Source organism: Salvelinus namaycush, chromosome 9, assembly GCF_016432855.1.
Source record: "Salvelinus namaycush isolate Seneca chromosome 9, SaNama_1.0, whole genome shotgun sequence".
Taxonomy (NCBI): domain Eukaryota; kingdom Metazoa; phylum Chordata; class Actinopteri; order Salmoniformes; family Salmonidae; genus Salvelinus; species Salvelinus namaycush.
In genome coordinates this window covers 31,195,840-31,211,681 of record NC_052315.1, presented here as the reverse complement: position 1 = coordinate 31,211,681, position 15,842 = coordinate 31,195,840, and positions in this window count along the sequence as shown.

Sequence of the window (15,842 nt, the reverse complement as noted above, 5' to 3'; positions counted from 1 at the left end):
AAATAGAAGGCATTAAACATATTCATAAAATATTTGTTTAATCCTTCTGTGCATCACACACCCAGAGGAAGTGTTGACAAGTCACTTTATACAAATTACTTACAAATAGTGAACAAATTACAGCACAGTGATAAGAGTCTGTATTACACATATTAACCTAATGGGAAAACACCAGATAAGATCCCTATTGAACTAGTGGGGCTGACAGGACCAATGAGACAAGAGAGATAGGCTAGCTCCTCAATGTTATCACCTCACCTCTGTGTTCAGGGATTATTTTATTATATTCAAGACCTCATCATCTTCAGGATAAGGTTTGGGTTTCACATCCAACCACACAATGTCAACATTTACACTCTTTGCTCCTCCAATGTGACAAAAACGCAGGTATTTTTATCTGTAGAAACATTGGTGATTGATGTTGAGTGACCTTGTTAGACAGCTGTGTAGAAACCTCTTTCTCTCCCTCTCACCTTACTTTGAGCGGACACACACATCACCATCATCATGGTGTTGAATTTAGAAGGTCTTAGTTGAGTGTGCACTGCATATGAGTAAGTGATAATAATTTTGAAACTTTCAACAATTAACAGCAGGGAATGTTGTGGAAGGCCACTTTATTCATGTGAATGTGCATCCAGAGGATAGCCACTCTGACTCAGTGATTTGGACCTCTATAGACAAAGACAGGTACTGCAACATCAATAACATGACACCACTTGACCTTTCCAGTATCGATTCGATGAAAGAAAACCATACAGAGATGCATAACGGTATTGAATGATAGATATGTCAGAACTAAGGTAGTCATGATACAGAGACTATGAACCCAAGGTCAACTGTCTACTCCCACGCTCTCTCTCTCTGTTCTCAGGTTATCTATTGTAAAAACGATATGGCAAAGCTGTCTTTTACATCACGTCTCAGCTTGTCACAGCCACAGGCACTTTAAACAGAGTGACGGTTTGCCTCTATTCACACAAAGTGTTGAATACTTTAGACCAAATTAGTGTATGTTAAAAATAGAATTTAGAATACGATTTTAACAAAAGTCTACAACTTAAAACCTCTTGAGAATATAGGGGGTGCTGTTTCGACTTAGTGAAAATTGGTCTCCAAATTAAACTGCCTCGTACTCAATTCTTGCTCGTACAATATGCATATTATTATTACTATTGGATAGAAAACAATCTCTAGTTTCTAAAACCGTTTGAATTATGTCTGTGGGTGAACCAGAACTCTTTCTGCAGCGAAATCCATGACAGGAACTGCGAAGGTCTGAAAATGAGGCTCTGTTCTCAGATCAGTTTAAAGCTCTGTATGTATCCTATGGGTCGACATGAACTGCACCCGCCTTCCCCTGGATGTCAGTAACCAATGAGAAGTGGAATGGAGTTTCTACGTAGTTCTCAGAGTTTATAAAAGGCCAAGGAACGAGGGGAGCTCTCTTTTCGACGTTCGTCATTGCGCAAAGCAGGACCTCAGGATGGCATTTTGAAACGCTCAGTTATCGACCTTAGATATATCCGTCTGTAATTTAATTCGATATAGGTGTTAGAAACATCATAACGAAGTTATTTTAAACCGAGTTATATCAGTTTATGCGAGTATATTGCTATTTTCGGAATTTCCTTAGTATTGCGTTTGGAGGATTTGGGCATGTTGTGGCCACATAGCTATTCTTAGCTGCTAATTCCGAAGTTGAAGACGACGTTTTACAACCAAGCAACGATTCTTTTGGACAAGGGACCACTTGCACAAGATTCTGATGGAAGCTCGTCCAAAAGTAAGAGCTATTTATGATGTTATTCCGTATTTATGTGGAAAAATGTAAACGGATTTGTCCGCCATTATTGCGGCACTAGTCTGGCTGTAACGCACACTGTATGTCTAGTAACGTTAATTTTAAAAATCTAACTCAGCGGTTGCATTAATAACTAATGCATCTTTCATTTGATGTCCAACCTGTATTTTTTAGTCAAGTTTACGATTATTTATTGATTCGATTAGGTGCCTTTCCAAGATGGCGCCGGCCAGAATGCATGACCTGTTGCCACTGATCACATTGTATAACCACGATTTGTGCTGCTAAATATGCACATTTTCGAACAAAACCTATATGGATTGTGTAATATGATGTTACAGGACTGTCATCTGAAGAATTCTGAGAAGGTTAGTGAAAAATTAATTTATTTTGGTGGTGAATACGTTATCGCTGTGTTTGGCTGGAATCAATGCTGTTGTCTGGTTTGCTATTGTGGTAAGCTAATATAACGATATATTGTGTTTTCGCTGTAAAACACTTAGAAAATCTGAAATATTGTCTTGATTCACAAGATCTGTGTCTTTCAATTGCTGTACGCTGTGTATTTTTAAGAAATGTTTTATGATGAGTAATTAGCTAATACACGATGGTCTCTGTAGTTATTCTAGTCATTTTAGTGAGAGTTGTGATGGGGGCTGCAATTGTAAACTATGATTTATACCTGAAATATGCACATTTTTCTAACAAAACATATGCTATACAATAAATATGTTATCAGACTGTCATCTGATGAAGTTTTTTCTTGGTTAGTGGCTATTTATATCTTTATTTGGTCGAATTGGTGATAGCTACTGATGGAGTGAAAATATGGTGGAGTAAGAAAAATTGTGTCTTTTGCTAACGTGGTTAGCTAATAGATTTACATATTGTGTCTTCCCTGTAAAACATTTTAAAAATCAGAAATGGTGGCTGGATTCACAAGAAGTGTATCTTTCATCTGGTGTCTTGGACTTGTGATTTAATGATATTTAGATGCTAGTATTTACTTGTGACGCTATGCTAGGCTATGCTAGTCAGCTTTTTTACTGGTGGGGGTGCTCCCGGATCCGGGTTTGGGAGGAACTAGAAGTAATTGTTCTCACAGTTCATTTATATTATTGTGACCAGAGATATTTTTTTTCTCTGGAAAAGTACAGGCAGGAGTGGCACTGTGTCACAATGCTGGGGATGAAAGAATCATCTTAACCTGAGAGACTGTAGCCAGTAGCATGTTGCGTTAGAGTGGCATAAACAGTCATGTACTTCTCAGATGGCTGATGTCACAGGGTATGTAAGGCCAGTTCACTAGGTTTCCGCTCTAGATGATGAAATCTGTAATTGCTATTTTGAAAATTCACTCAAAAGAGTCATTGAGCTGTACAGTATGAACAATAATAACATCAGTATGGTGGCATGGCATAGCCTGTCACAAGCTCTTGAAGCCAAATCCTCCATCTTCCCAACAGCATTAATATATAATCTAGCATTATAAAACAGTAATTCCCTGACCAGAAGCCTTATTACACCACCAATAATGCCTCTGTATCTCCTAGGGAGGGGTAGGGTGTGGGCCGCGATGCGTGCCCTCTGGCAGATTGGCAATCCCACTGCTCCATCCCAGGATGTGTTGTAAAAGAAGGTTTGTGATAATCTGTGTGACTCACTACACGACATGTCCTTTCATTAGAATACTGAGTCCATGCATGCTCCTCTGTCTCATACACTATGTCACTCCCATTACTCATCAGGCTAACCTCCCTCTCTTTCTCCAGACCTGTCTGTCATGTCCTCACCATATCAGCTGTGTACAACATCCTTCTCTCTCCTAAACATGCTTTATCCCTCCTCGTTCTCTCTCTCTCCCTCTCTTTCTCATCCTCTATAGAGCATCTAAATTTGTGACATAATCACAACTGTGCAATATTGAATAACCATGATTAACAAACAGTTTATTGAGTTGATAGTTAAACTCCTTCAGCATCTCTCTTTGTCAGTATTGAGAATCTATGTTCTGGCTTGACTAGAACAAGCACCTGTTCAATATTCAGATAGGGCTTTGGGGAGAGAAAAACTCCTGTGCTCCTCAGGTGGCCCTCCATGTCCATATCAAAGGCAACAGCAGCTCACTTTCATGTCTCCTCTATTTCAATCCCTCGGATGGCATGCAACAACATCGCCTGTCCTCCTCACTTCAATAGAGAAATTAATTAATTGAGCAAATCACTCCGCTCTCTCATGGCCAGTGATCTGATACTGTACCACAGTAGTTATTATTAGTAGGTCCAAGAGTTTTACCTGACCATGTGACTTGACCAAGGAAAACTCCTGGCTCTAGTTATGTACTAAAAAAGATTGTTTTGAAATGTTATTTTGAATAATGTTTGTTTTAAAGATGGAATCCACGTTAGGGGAAACAGCGTCACTGTCCGACCCCAGCACCTTTCCCACTGGACACAGATGAAAATTCAACGCCTATTCCACATTGGTTCAATGTATAGCACTTTCGTTGAAAGGACTTGGACGCAATGTTGATTCAACCGGTGTGTGCCCAGTGGGTTGTTATTGTTTTTTTTGTGTGGAAAAAACGGAGTTAAGGTGTGTCTAGCAGCGTGGTGTAACGCCCGGGGTGTAGTGGAGGAAGAAGTCAGGCGCAGGAAGCAGAGAGTTCAGGGTAGCGCTACTTTTAATGCACCACAACGTTGAACAGACGCCAACCCAAACAGATGCCCCAAACACAGGGAACTTAAACAGTCCAGCAAAAATACAAACACACGGACAACCGTGACCTACAGCCGTGTACACTATATACACAATAATCCCGCACAACAGCAGGCGGGCCGGCTGGAAAATAAAGCCCAACCAATTAGCCTAAACTAAACACAGGTGCAACTAATAAACAGAAAAGGGGGGGGAAAGGATCAGTGGCAGCTAGTAGGCCGGTGACGACGACCGCCGAGCGCCACCCGAACAGGAAGGGGAGCCACCTTCGGTAGGAGTCGTGACACGTGGTGAAAAAATGCAGTACATTGCACATGCAATTATGTCGGAGGGAATAAAACTGTTTGTTGTTTGCAATAACTTCTTTGTTATTGTAATATCCCAGACGGACGTGCCAGTTTCACAAGTAAGGATTCCAGCTTAAAAGGAGTGCTGAATATACATTACATCCCCAAAAGTATGTGGACACCACTTTAAATTAGTGCATTCTGCTATTTCAGCCACACCTGTTGCTGACAGGTGTATAAAATCGAGCACACAGCCATGCAATCTCCATAGACAAAGAATGGCAGTAGAATGGCCTTACTGAAGAGCTCAGTGACTTTCAACATGGCACCGTCATAGGATGCCAACTTTCCAAAAAGTCAGTTCGACAAATTTCTGCCCTGCTAGAGCTGCCCCGGTCAACTGTAAGTGCTGTTACTGTGAAGTGGAAACGTCTAGGAGCAACAACAGCTCAGGCGCGAAGTGGTAGGCCACACAAGCTCACAGAACAGGACCAGCGTTCTCTGGAGTGTTGAATCAGGCTTCACCATCTGGCCGATGGATGAATCTGGGTTTTGAGGATGCCAGAAGAACGCTACCTGCACAAATGCATAGTGCCAACTGTAAAGTGTCACGCCCTGATCTGTTTCACCTGTTCCTGTGATTGTCTCCAACCCCTCCAAGTGTCGCTTATTTTCCCCAGTGTATTTATCCCTGTGTTTCCTGTCTCTCTGTGCCAGTTCGTCTTGTATGTTTAAGTCAAGTCAACCAGCATGTTTTTCCCGTACTCCTTTTGCTATTCTCCTTTTTCTAGTCTTCCCGGTTTTGACCCTTGCCTGTTCTCTGGACTTTGTACCCGCCTGCCTGACCATTCTGCCTGCCTTGACCACGAGCCTGTCTGCCACTCTGTACCTCCTGGACTCTGATCTGGTTTTGACCTTTTTGCCTGTCCACGAACATTCTCTTGCCTACCCCTTTGGATTAATAAACATTTTAAGACTCCAACCATCTGCCTCCTGTACCTGCATCTGGGTCTCACCTAGTGTCATGATAAAAAGTTGGGTGGAGGAGGAATAATGGGGAGGTTTTTCATGGTTCGGGCTAGGCCCCTTAGTTCCAGTGAAAGATTTTCACATTTTAAACACTTAAACAATCTGTGTAAGTCTTTCCCTGTTGGTTGGTTGTGTGGGGCTGCTGATGTTGGTGGGGGCTTGCAAGGGGCTGCTGGGGTTCAGGGAAAGTCAAGGCTTATGAGAAGGTCTGCTGAACCCAGGAAGCCAGCTGGAAGTCTCTAATACAATCCTGTACTCTGGGGGCCTGAAATAAAACACTAATTAACTCTGAGTAGTGAAAATAAATGACTAAGTGCCTTTATTCAGCACAACATCCTTCTGATGTGTAGTCTGGAGCAAAAAGACAGCAAAACACAGTCCTAAAAAGGTCAATGAAATCAAGAAATCTCTGTAAAGGATGAAGTAGAACATATTGATTATTCTGCTGGTGTTCAGCTTGTAAAATAGTAATTAGATTGTGCTTTAGAATAATGGGCCTGAGAAGCCAACACACTGAGCAGGCATAATTGGGTAATATTTGGTTGAGACATTGATCAATAAGATTACAACCTATATTCACCCACTCAAAAAGTTAGTTGAATTTCCAATGTGTTATCACTATGCTTTCAACCATCTAAAAGCACAACCAAATCCCAATGGAAAAACTATGTCTGATTTTTGGTTTAGTCTGTCTCTATCAATGCGCTATCAACCATTTAAAGGTACAGCAAAGTTCAAATAGGAATACAATGTCAGATATTTTGCTTATTTATACAACATATTAATGTGTTATCCCTGTGCGTCATCAAATAGCAGAACCAAATGACCTTGATTGCGGTTGAGATTACATTAAAAGTACAGGGTGCAGTGCTTAATTTGTAAATCTGGAGGTGCCGAAACAAAATGTGAGCGCGAGAGGGGGGTGTCCTGGGGAGCTTTGAGGTACCGGAACGCATGATTTAAAAAATCACCTTTATAATAAGGCATTGCGTGCATAGCATCGCATTTGCGTAGTGGCATATAGCAATAGAGCAGAGGCATTTACACATGGGGGGAAATTTTGTAGCCTAGGGTCCCGGAAACATGTGGCCTTTTATAAACGCATTTCATACAATTCTACATAATTTTACATGACTGGAGAATTTGGCAGAAACTTTTTTAATACCGCACAAATGATCGAAATGATAGGATACTTTGGCACTGACAAACTGAGAATCTGACTGAGATCAATAAAAACTACCTTGAATCCATCAATAGTATAGGCCTAGGTGTGTGGAGACACATATAGCAGGCTACAATATGAGGAGAAAGTTATAGTCCTGAACATCCTTTCCCAATGATGCGCAGATGCGTTCTTGCCAAAAGCCTATATCTCGCTCTTGTTTTACTTGATTTGGAAGTTGATCAAATATGTTGTTAGTCTACATCAGGTAGATTAGAGTATTCTCTTTTCAGCAGGAGCCATTTGGTTTCCAAACTGTTTTCCCGTCATTGTATTTGAAATATTGCGAAAGGCCTGTTTTGTCAGCATGCTGTTCACTGACAGATTTGCCGCGCGTTCCCGACAGTAGGCATTTTCCTTGTTATTGGGCTACACACAATCCACAGCTAAGCCATTTAAGAAAAATAAGATACTGATCTTATATGGCTACATTATGGTCATTTCCATGGTGTAGTAGGCTATTCTGAATTAGTTCATTTCTTTCTGAACAGATACCAGTTATTCTATAACTTCGGCAAATGTATTTCACATTTTCAGGGGTGCTGCAGCTCCTCCAGAACCCATCGGCTATGATTCAATAAAGAAAGAAATTATGAACTGCAATGCCGGAGTGATGAGAGTTGCAGGCTCATGTCTATCAGTACCGGAACCGGTTAAATAGGTCCCGGAACGACACAATGCAAAACGGAGACGTGCCCTTTGTGTTGTGCCGAAAATCTCCCCCCTGCTAGAACCCCCCCCCCCCACCCTTCGCGTTCCTCATTGCTGCGACTTGCTTGCTACTTTGGATTTCTGCTCTTCACTCCGTTGTCAGTTTAGCCTACATTTCACTTATCTTAGTATTAGAAAGCATTTTTGTCTGCAGTTTTCGGTTTGGCTATTTGTTTCAAGTGTATGTGGCGGTTCTAGCTTGTATGGCGCCCTGGGCGAACCTTACCTTCAGCGTCCGCGCCCGCCTGCACTCGGGGCGGCACTTAAGATTGCGCCCTGCGCGGCTGGCCATGTCGCCCATAACTAAATCCGCTACTGAATTTTGTATTAGTCTATAAATAAATCTCTTTGCCAAAATTCGTCATCTCTCCCATGTCTTATTCGACTAGTATTTTTGAAGGTGTAAGGATAATAATTCAGCCATAGTTGTTCTGAAATGTTTATTGCTTGCCACATTTTACTCCCTCCTCTATGTTTAATATAACACACATACATTAATTATTATTTTCGGTTGCCTATCCTGACGTGAAGTTTGTTCTATAGAAAGTATTTGACTCGGATGTGTGCCACAGAAAGTATTTGACTCTAGCCACAAAATTAAGGAAATTGTAAGGGGGGATTCTGGCAGGGGGGGAGATTTTCGGCACAACACGGCTCAAATTAAGCATTGACAGGGTGCAAGTGATCAGTGGCATATGGGATTCTGCGCAGATTATTACAGCAATTGTGAAGATTTCCACTGACCCGCGAAGACCTATGAATGTTATCTTGAACATGCAGGAGTTATATGATTACATAAAAATATATTTATAGTTACAGTAACCTCAAAGCGTGGGCATGGATGTATTACTCATTTTAAGTTTGAATGTTATGTTAGTTTGTAAGATAGCTGTCACGTTCCTGACCTGTTTTCTGTTGTTTGGTATGTGTTTATTGGTCAGGGCGTGAGTTTTGGGTGGGCAGTCTATGTTTTCTGTTTCTATGTTGGTTTTGGGTTGCCTGGTATGGCTCTCAATTAGAGGCAGGTGTTTGACGTTTCCTCTGATTGAGAGTCATATTAAGGTAGGTTGTTCTCACTGTTTGTTTGTGGGTGATTGTCGTCCGTGTCAGTGTTTGTCGCGCCACACGGGACTGTCTCGGTTTATGTAGTCTGTTCCTGTTCGTGAGTTCTGCGTGTATTTTATGTAAGTTCCATGTCCAGGTCTGTCTACTCCGTTTTGTTATTTTGTAAAATCCTTCCAAGTGTTTGTTTTCGTGTTTCATCGTTTGATTTAATAAATCATTATGTATTCACAACCCGCTGCACTTTGGTCAAATCACTACTCCTCCTCTTCATATGAAGAGGAGGAGGAATGCCGTTACAGAATCACCCACCAAACCCAGATCAAGCAGCGGGTTAACGGACAGCAACGACAGCAGCAGTGGGTCAAGGAGGATTGGACATGGGAAGAGATTCTGGACGGAGAAGGACCCTGGGCAGAGCCAGAGGAGTGTCGCCGTCCCAAGGCGGAGCTGGAGGCATCTAAAGCGGAGAGGCGACGATATGAGGAGGCAGCACGGAAGCAAGGCTGGAAGCCCGCAAGTACAACCCAGAAATTTCTTGGGGGGGGGGGCTAAAGGGTAGTGTGGCGAAGTCAGGTAGGAGACCTGCGCCAACTTCCCGGGCTTACCGTGGAGAGCGAGAGTACGGGCAGACACCGTGTTACGCAGTAGAGCGCATGGTGTCTCCTGTACGTGTTCATAGCCCGGTGCGGGTTATTCCACCTCCCCGCACTAGCCGGGCTAGAGTGAGCATTGAGCCAAGTGCCATGAAGCCGGCTCAACATATCTGGCCTCCAGTACGTCTCCTCGGGCCGGTGTACATGGCACCAGCCTTACGCATGGTGTCCCCGGTTCGCCAACACAGCCCAGTGCGGGTTATTCCACCTCCCCGCACTGGACGGGCTACGGGGAGCATGCAACCAGGTAAGGTTGGGCAGGCTCAGTGCTCAAGGGAGCCAGTACGCCGACACGGTCCGGTATATCCGGCGCCACCTTCCCGCCCCAGCTCAGTACCACCAGTGCCTACACCACGCACCAGGCTTCCAGTGCATCTCCAGAGTCCTGTTCCTCCTCCACGCACTCTTCCTGTGGTGCGTGTCTCAAGCTCAGTGCCTCCAGTTTCGGCACCACGCACCAGGCCTACTGTGCGCCTCAGCGGGTCAGAGAGATCCGTCTGCCCAGTGCCATCTGAGCCATCTGTCTGCCCAGCGCCATCTGAGCCATCCGTCTGCCCAGCGCCTTCTGAGCCATCCGTCTGCCCAGCGCCTTCTGAGCCATCCGTCTGCCCAGCGCCTTCTGAGCCATCCGTCTGCCCAGCGCCTTCTGAGCCATCCGTCTGCCCAGCGCCTTCTGAGCCATCCGTCTGCCCAGCGCCTTCTGAGCCATCCGTCTGCCCAGCGCCTTCTGAGCCATCCGTCTGCCACGAGCCATTAGAGCCGCCCGTCTGTCAGGAGCCGCTAGAGCCGTCCGTCAGTCAGGAGCCGCTAGAGCCGTCCGTCAGTCAGGAGCCGCCAGAGCCGCCAGCCAGTCAGGAGCTGCCAGATCCGCCAGCCAGTCAGGAGCTGCCAGATCCGCCAGCCAGTCAGGAGCTGCCAGAACCGCCAGACAGTCAGGAGCTGCCAGAGCCGCCAGCCAGTCAGGAGCTGCCAGAGCCGCCAGCCAGTCAGGAACCGCCCTACAGTCATGAGCCGCCAGCCAGTCAGGAGCTGCCCTTCAGTCATGAGCTGCCCTCCAGTCATGAGCTGCCCTCCAGTCATGAGCTGCCCTCCAGTCATGAGCTGCCACTCAGTCATGAGCTGCCACTCAGTCATGAGCTGCCACTCAGTCCGGAGCTGCCACTCAGTCCGGAGCTGCCACTCAGTCCGGAGCTGCCACCCAGTCCGGAGCTGCCATTAGTACAGAGTTGTCCCTCTGTCCTAAGCTACCTCTCTGTCCGGAGCTACCTCTCTGTCCGGAGCTACCTCTCTGTCCGGAGCTACCTCTCTGTCCGGAGCTACCTCTCTGTCCTGAGCTACCTCTCTGTCCTGAGCTACCTCTCTGTCCTGAGCTACCTCTCTGTCCTGAGCTACCTCTCTGTCCTGAGCTGTCTCCTCTATGTAGGAGGGGCCTTAGTGAAGGTTCCTGGACCATGGTCGGGGGCGAGGGTCGCCACTCAAAGGACGCTAAGGAGGGGGACAAAGACAGTGGTGGAGTGGTGTCCTCGTCCACCGCCGGAGCCGCCACCGCGGACAGATGCCCACCCAGACCCTCCCCTTGAGTTGTAGGGGTGCGCCCGGAGTTCGCACCTTGAGGGGGGGGTTCTGTCACGTTCCTGACCTGTTTTCTGTTGTTTGGTATGTGTTTATTGGTCAGGGCGTGAGTTTTGGGTGGGCAGTCTATGTTTTCTGTTTCTATGTTGGTTTTGGGTTGCCTGGTATGGCTCTCAATTAGAGGCAGGTGTTTGACGTTTCCTCTGATTGAGAGTCATATTAAGGTAGGTTGTTCTCACTGTTTGTTTGTGGGTGATTGTCGTCCGTGTCAGTGTTTGTCGCGCCACACGGGACTGTCTCGGTTTATGTAGTCTGTTCCTGTTCGTGAGTTCTGCGTGTATTTTATGTAAGTTCCATGTCCAGGTCTGTCTACTCCGTTTTGTTATTTTGTAAAATCCTTCCAAGTGTTTGTTTTCGTGTTTCATCGTTTGATTTAATAAATCATTATGTATTCACAACCCGCTGCACTTTGGTCAAATCACTACTCCTCCTCTTCGTATGAAGAGGAGGAGGAATGCCGTTACAATAGCATTCACTTTAGGCTATTTAGTGTTTTACAAAATATATTTTGAATTGTGTTTGGTTGAAAACACAGACAAATATCAACATTTGAAAGAGATCTGCTTGGATAATTCCATCTGTGCGACTAATTTAGTCTGGATTTAATTCCAGTTTGTCTAATAATTAATAATTGATATGTTGGATTCATGTCTCCATATTAACCAAAAATCTAAGTTAAAGAATAGGACTAAATCAAATCAAACTTCATGTCCTATTCTTTACTTGGATTTTTGGTTGAGATGGAGATGTGAATCCAACATATCTATTAATCCGTAGACAAACTGGAATTAAAGTCAGACTTAGTGGCACAGATGGAACAATCCGAGCAGAAGATACATCTCTAACGGCAGTCTACATCGTCCTCCTCCTCAGACGAGGAGAGGCGAGAAGGATCAGAGGACCAATGCGCAGCGTGGTAATTAGACATAATGAATTTAATCAAACAAAACAAGACACTGTACAAAACTGACAAAACACACTAACCGTCACAGTCCCGTGTAGCACCAACACTGACACAGGAACAATCACCCACAAACAAACAGTGAGAACAGCCTACCTTAATATGGTTCTCAATCAGAGGAAACGTCAAACACCTGCCTCTAATTGAGAACCATATCAGGCAACACATTTAACCCAACATAGAAACAGACAAACTAGACACACAACATAGAATTCCCACCCAGCTCACGTCCTGACCAACAGTAAACAAGCAAAACACATAAGAACTCTGGTCAGGACGTTACAGTACCGCCCTCCTGAGGTGCGGACTCCGAACGCACCCCTAAAACTCAAGAGGAGGGTCTGGGTGGGCATCTGTCCGCGGTGGCGGCTCCGGCGGTGGACGAGGACACCACTCCACCACTGTCTTTGTCCCCCTCCTTAGCGTCCTTTGAGTAGCGACCCTCGCCCCCGACCTTGGCCTAGGAATCCTCCCCAAGGCCCCCACATGATTAAGGAGACAGCTCAGGACAGAGAGGTAGCTCAGGACAGAGAGGTAGCTCAGGACAGAGAGGTAGATCAGGACAGAGAGGTAGCTCAGGACAGAGAGGCAGCTCAGGGCAGAGAGGCAGCTCCGGACTAATGGCAGCTCCGGACTGAATGGCAGCTCCGGACTGAATGGCAGCTCCGGACTGAATGGCAGCTCCGGACTGAGTGGCAGCTCCGGACTGAGTGGCAGCTCATGACTGTAGGGCAGCTCATGACTGTAGGGCAGCTCATGACTGTAGGGCAGATCATGACTGGAGGGCAGCTCATGACTGGAGGGCAGCTCATGACTGGAGGGCAGCTCATGACTGGAGGGCAGCTCTGGCAGCTCCTGACTGGCTGGCGGCTCTGGCAGCTCCTGACTGGCTGACGGCTTTGGCAGCTCCTGACTGGCTGGCGGCTCTGGCAGCTCCTGACTGGCTGGCGGCTCTGGCAGCTCCTGACTGGCTGGCGGCTCTGGCAGCTCCTGACTGGCTGGCGGCTCTGGCAGCTCCTGACTGGCTGGCGGCTCTGGCAACTCCTGACTGACGGACGGCTCTAGCGGCTCCTGACTGGCGGGCGGCTCTAATGGCTCGGGACAGACGGGCGGCTCTGAAGGCTCGTGGCAGACGGATGGCTCAGATGGCGCTGGGCAGACGGATGGCTCAGATGGCGCTGGGCAGACGGATGGCTCAGACGGCGCTGGGCAGACGGATGGCTCAGACGGCGCTGGGCAGGCAAGCAGTGCAGGCGGCGTTGAGCAGACGAGCAGTGCAGGCGGCGTTGGACAGACGACCGACTCTGACCTGCTGAGGCGCACAGTAGGCCTGGTGCGTGGTGCCGGAACTGGTGGTACCGGACTGGAGACACGCACCTCAAGGCTAGTGCGGGGAGCAGGAACAGGGCACACTAGACTCTCGAAGCGCACTATAGGCCTGGTGCGTGGTGCCGGAACTGGTGGTACCGGACTGAGGGCACGCACCCCAGGGCGAGTGCGGGGAGAAGGAACAGTGCGTACAGGGCTCTGGAGACGCACAGGAGGCTTGGTGCGTGGTGCCGGAACTGGTGGTACCGGGCTGGAGACACGCACCATAGGGCTAGTGCGTGGAGGAGGAACAGGGCTCTGGAGACGCACAGGAAGCCTGGTGCGTGGTGTTGGCACTGGTGGTACTGGGCTGGGGCGGGAAGGTGGCGCCGGATATACCGGACCGTGCAGGCGTACTGGCTCCCTTGAGCACTGAGCCTGCCCAACCTTACCTGGTTGCATGCTCCCCGTAGCCCGTCCAGTGCGGGGAGGTGGAATAACCCGCACTGGGCTGTGTTGGCGAACCGGGGACACCATGCGTAAGGCTGGTGCCATGTACACCGGCCCGAGGAGACGTACTGGAGGCCAGATATGTAGAGCCGGCTTCATGGCACTTGGCTCAATGCTCAATGCTCAATCTAGCCCGCCCAGTGCGGGGAGGTGGAATAACCCGCACCGGGCTATGCACCCGTACAGGAGACACCGTGCGCTCTTCCGCATAACACGGTGTCTGCCCGTACTCCCGCTCTCCACGGTAAGCATAAGAAGTGGGCGCAGGTTTCCTACCTGCCCTCGCCACACTACCCTTTAGCCCCCCCCCCCCCCCCCCAAGACATTTTTGGGGTTTCTTCACGGGCTTCCAGCCACGCTTCCGTGCTGCCTCCTCATACCACCGATCCTGGGCTTTCGCTGCCTCCATCTCCTCCCGAGAGCGGCGATTCTCTCCAACCTTAGCCCAGGGTCCTTCTCCGTTCAATATTTGCTCCCATGACCATTCCTCCTGGTACCGCTGCTGCTGTCGCTGCTGCCCGTTGCCACGCTGCTTGATCCTTGTTTGGTGGGTGATTCTGTAACGGCAGTCTACATCATCCTCCTCCTCAGACGAGGAGAGGCGAGAAGGATCAGAGGACCAATGCGCAGCGTGGTAATTAGACATAATGAATTTAATCAAACAAAACAAGACACTGTACAAAACTGACAAAACACACTAACCGTCACAGTCCCGTGTAGCACCAACACTGACACAGGAACAATCACCCACAAACAAACAGTGAGAACAGCCTACCTTAATATGGTTCTCAATCAGAGGAAACGTCAAACACCTGCCTCTAATTGAGAACCATATCAGGCAACACATTTAACCCAACATAGAAACAGACAAACTAGACACACAACATAGAATTCCCACCCAGCTCACGTCCTGACCAACACTAAACAAGCAAAACACATAAGAACTCTGGTCAGGACGTTACAATCTCCATCAAATGTTGATATTTGGTTGCGTTGAAATGTGGTTACCATGATGATTTAATACTATGGTTGAAATTTCACCCTCAAAACAACAGTTAAAAAAAAAAATCCTATGTATTTTCCAAGTCACAATACGTTGACAAATTACATTGAAACAACTTTAATTCAAACAGTTTGTGCCCAGTGGGAATGTTCGATTTTCAACAACTGTTTAAAGATCAGACACATTAACTTTATAAACGTTACCCTAGTGCACACATACCAGATTTTTTCAAATGTAACCTTTATTTAAACTACATTACTATGATTTATATATATATTTTTAAAGTAAGGACATAAGAGTAGCCCTTCATAAAAGTGACCAAAACCAAATGTATTTTCAGACCTATAATATCCAACCCTCATACAAAGGGTTGATAGTAGACTGATAGTATGATACGATTCTATTGGGAGTCCAATGTATGAGCAGCCCCTATGTTCTCCCCAGGCCTTCTGCATGACTAAGGTCTGAGTGTAGTATTTGAATAGTAATCCACCACATCTCAGAGACAGACAGGTCTTCCCCAGCTACTCTTTTAATTGGAAACCATTTCAATAACAAGTCTATTTATGGCTTTCACTCCTTTCCCAGGAGAAGTTTAACACAAAAACACCTGCTGTCATGGTGCTATATTCAGCTAACAAGTGTAATAAGCAAAGCCCTTCGTTTACAGAATCACTTCCTTGAAAGATATCATATTGGTGTAAGATTATTTTTTTTTTAGATCGGACCCTTTTAAAAAAAATGTTTGCCTAAAATGACATACCCAAATCTAACTGCCTGTAGCTCAGGACCTGAAGCCAGGATATGCATATTCTTGATACCATTTTAAAGGAAACACTTTTAGTTTATGGATTTTTTTTTTATTAATGTAGGAGAATATAACACATTAGATCTGGTAAAAGATAATACAAACAAAAAACATGTGTTTTCTTTTCCATC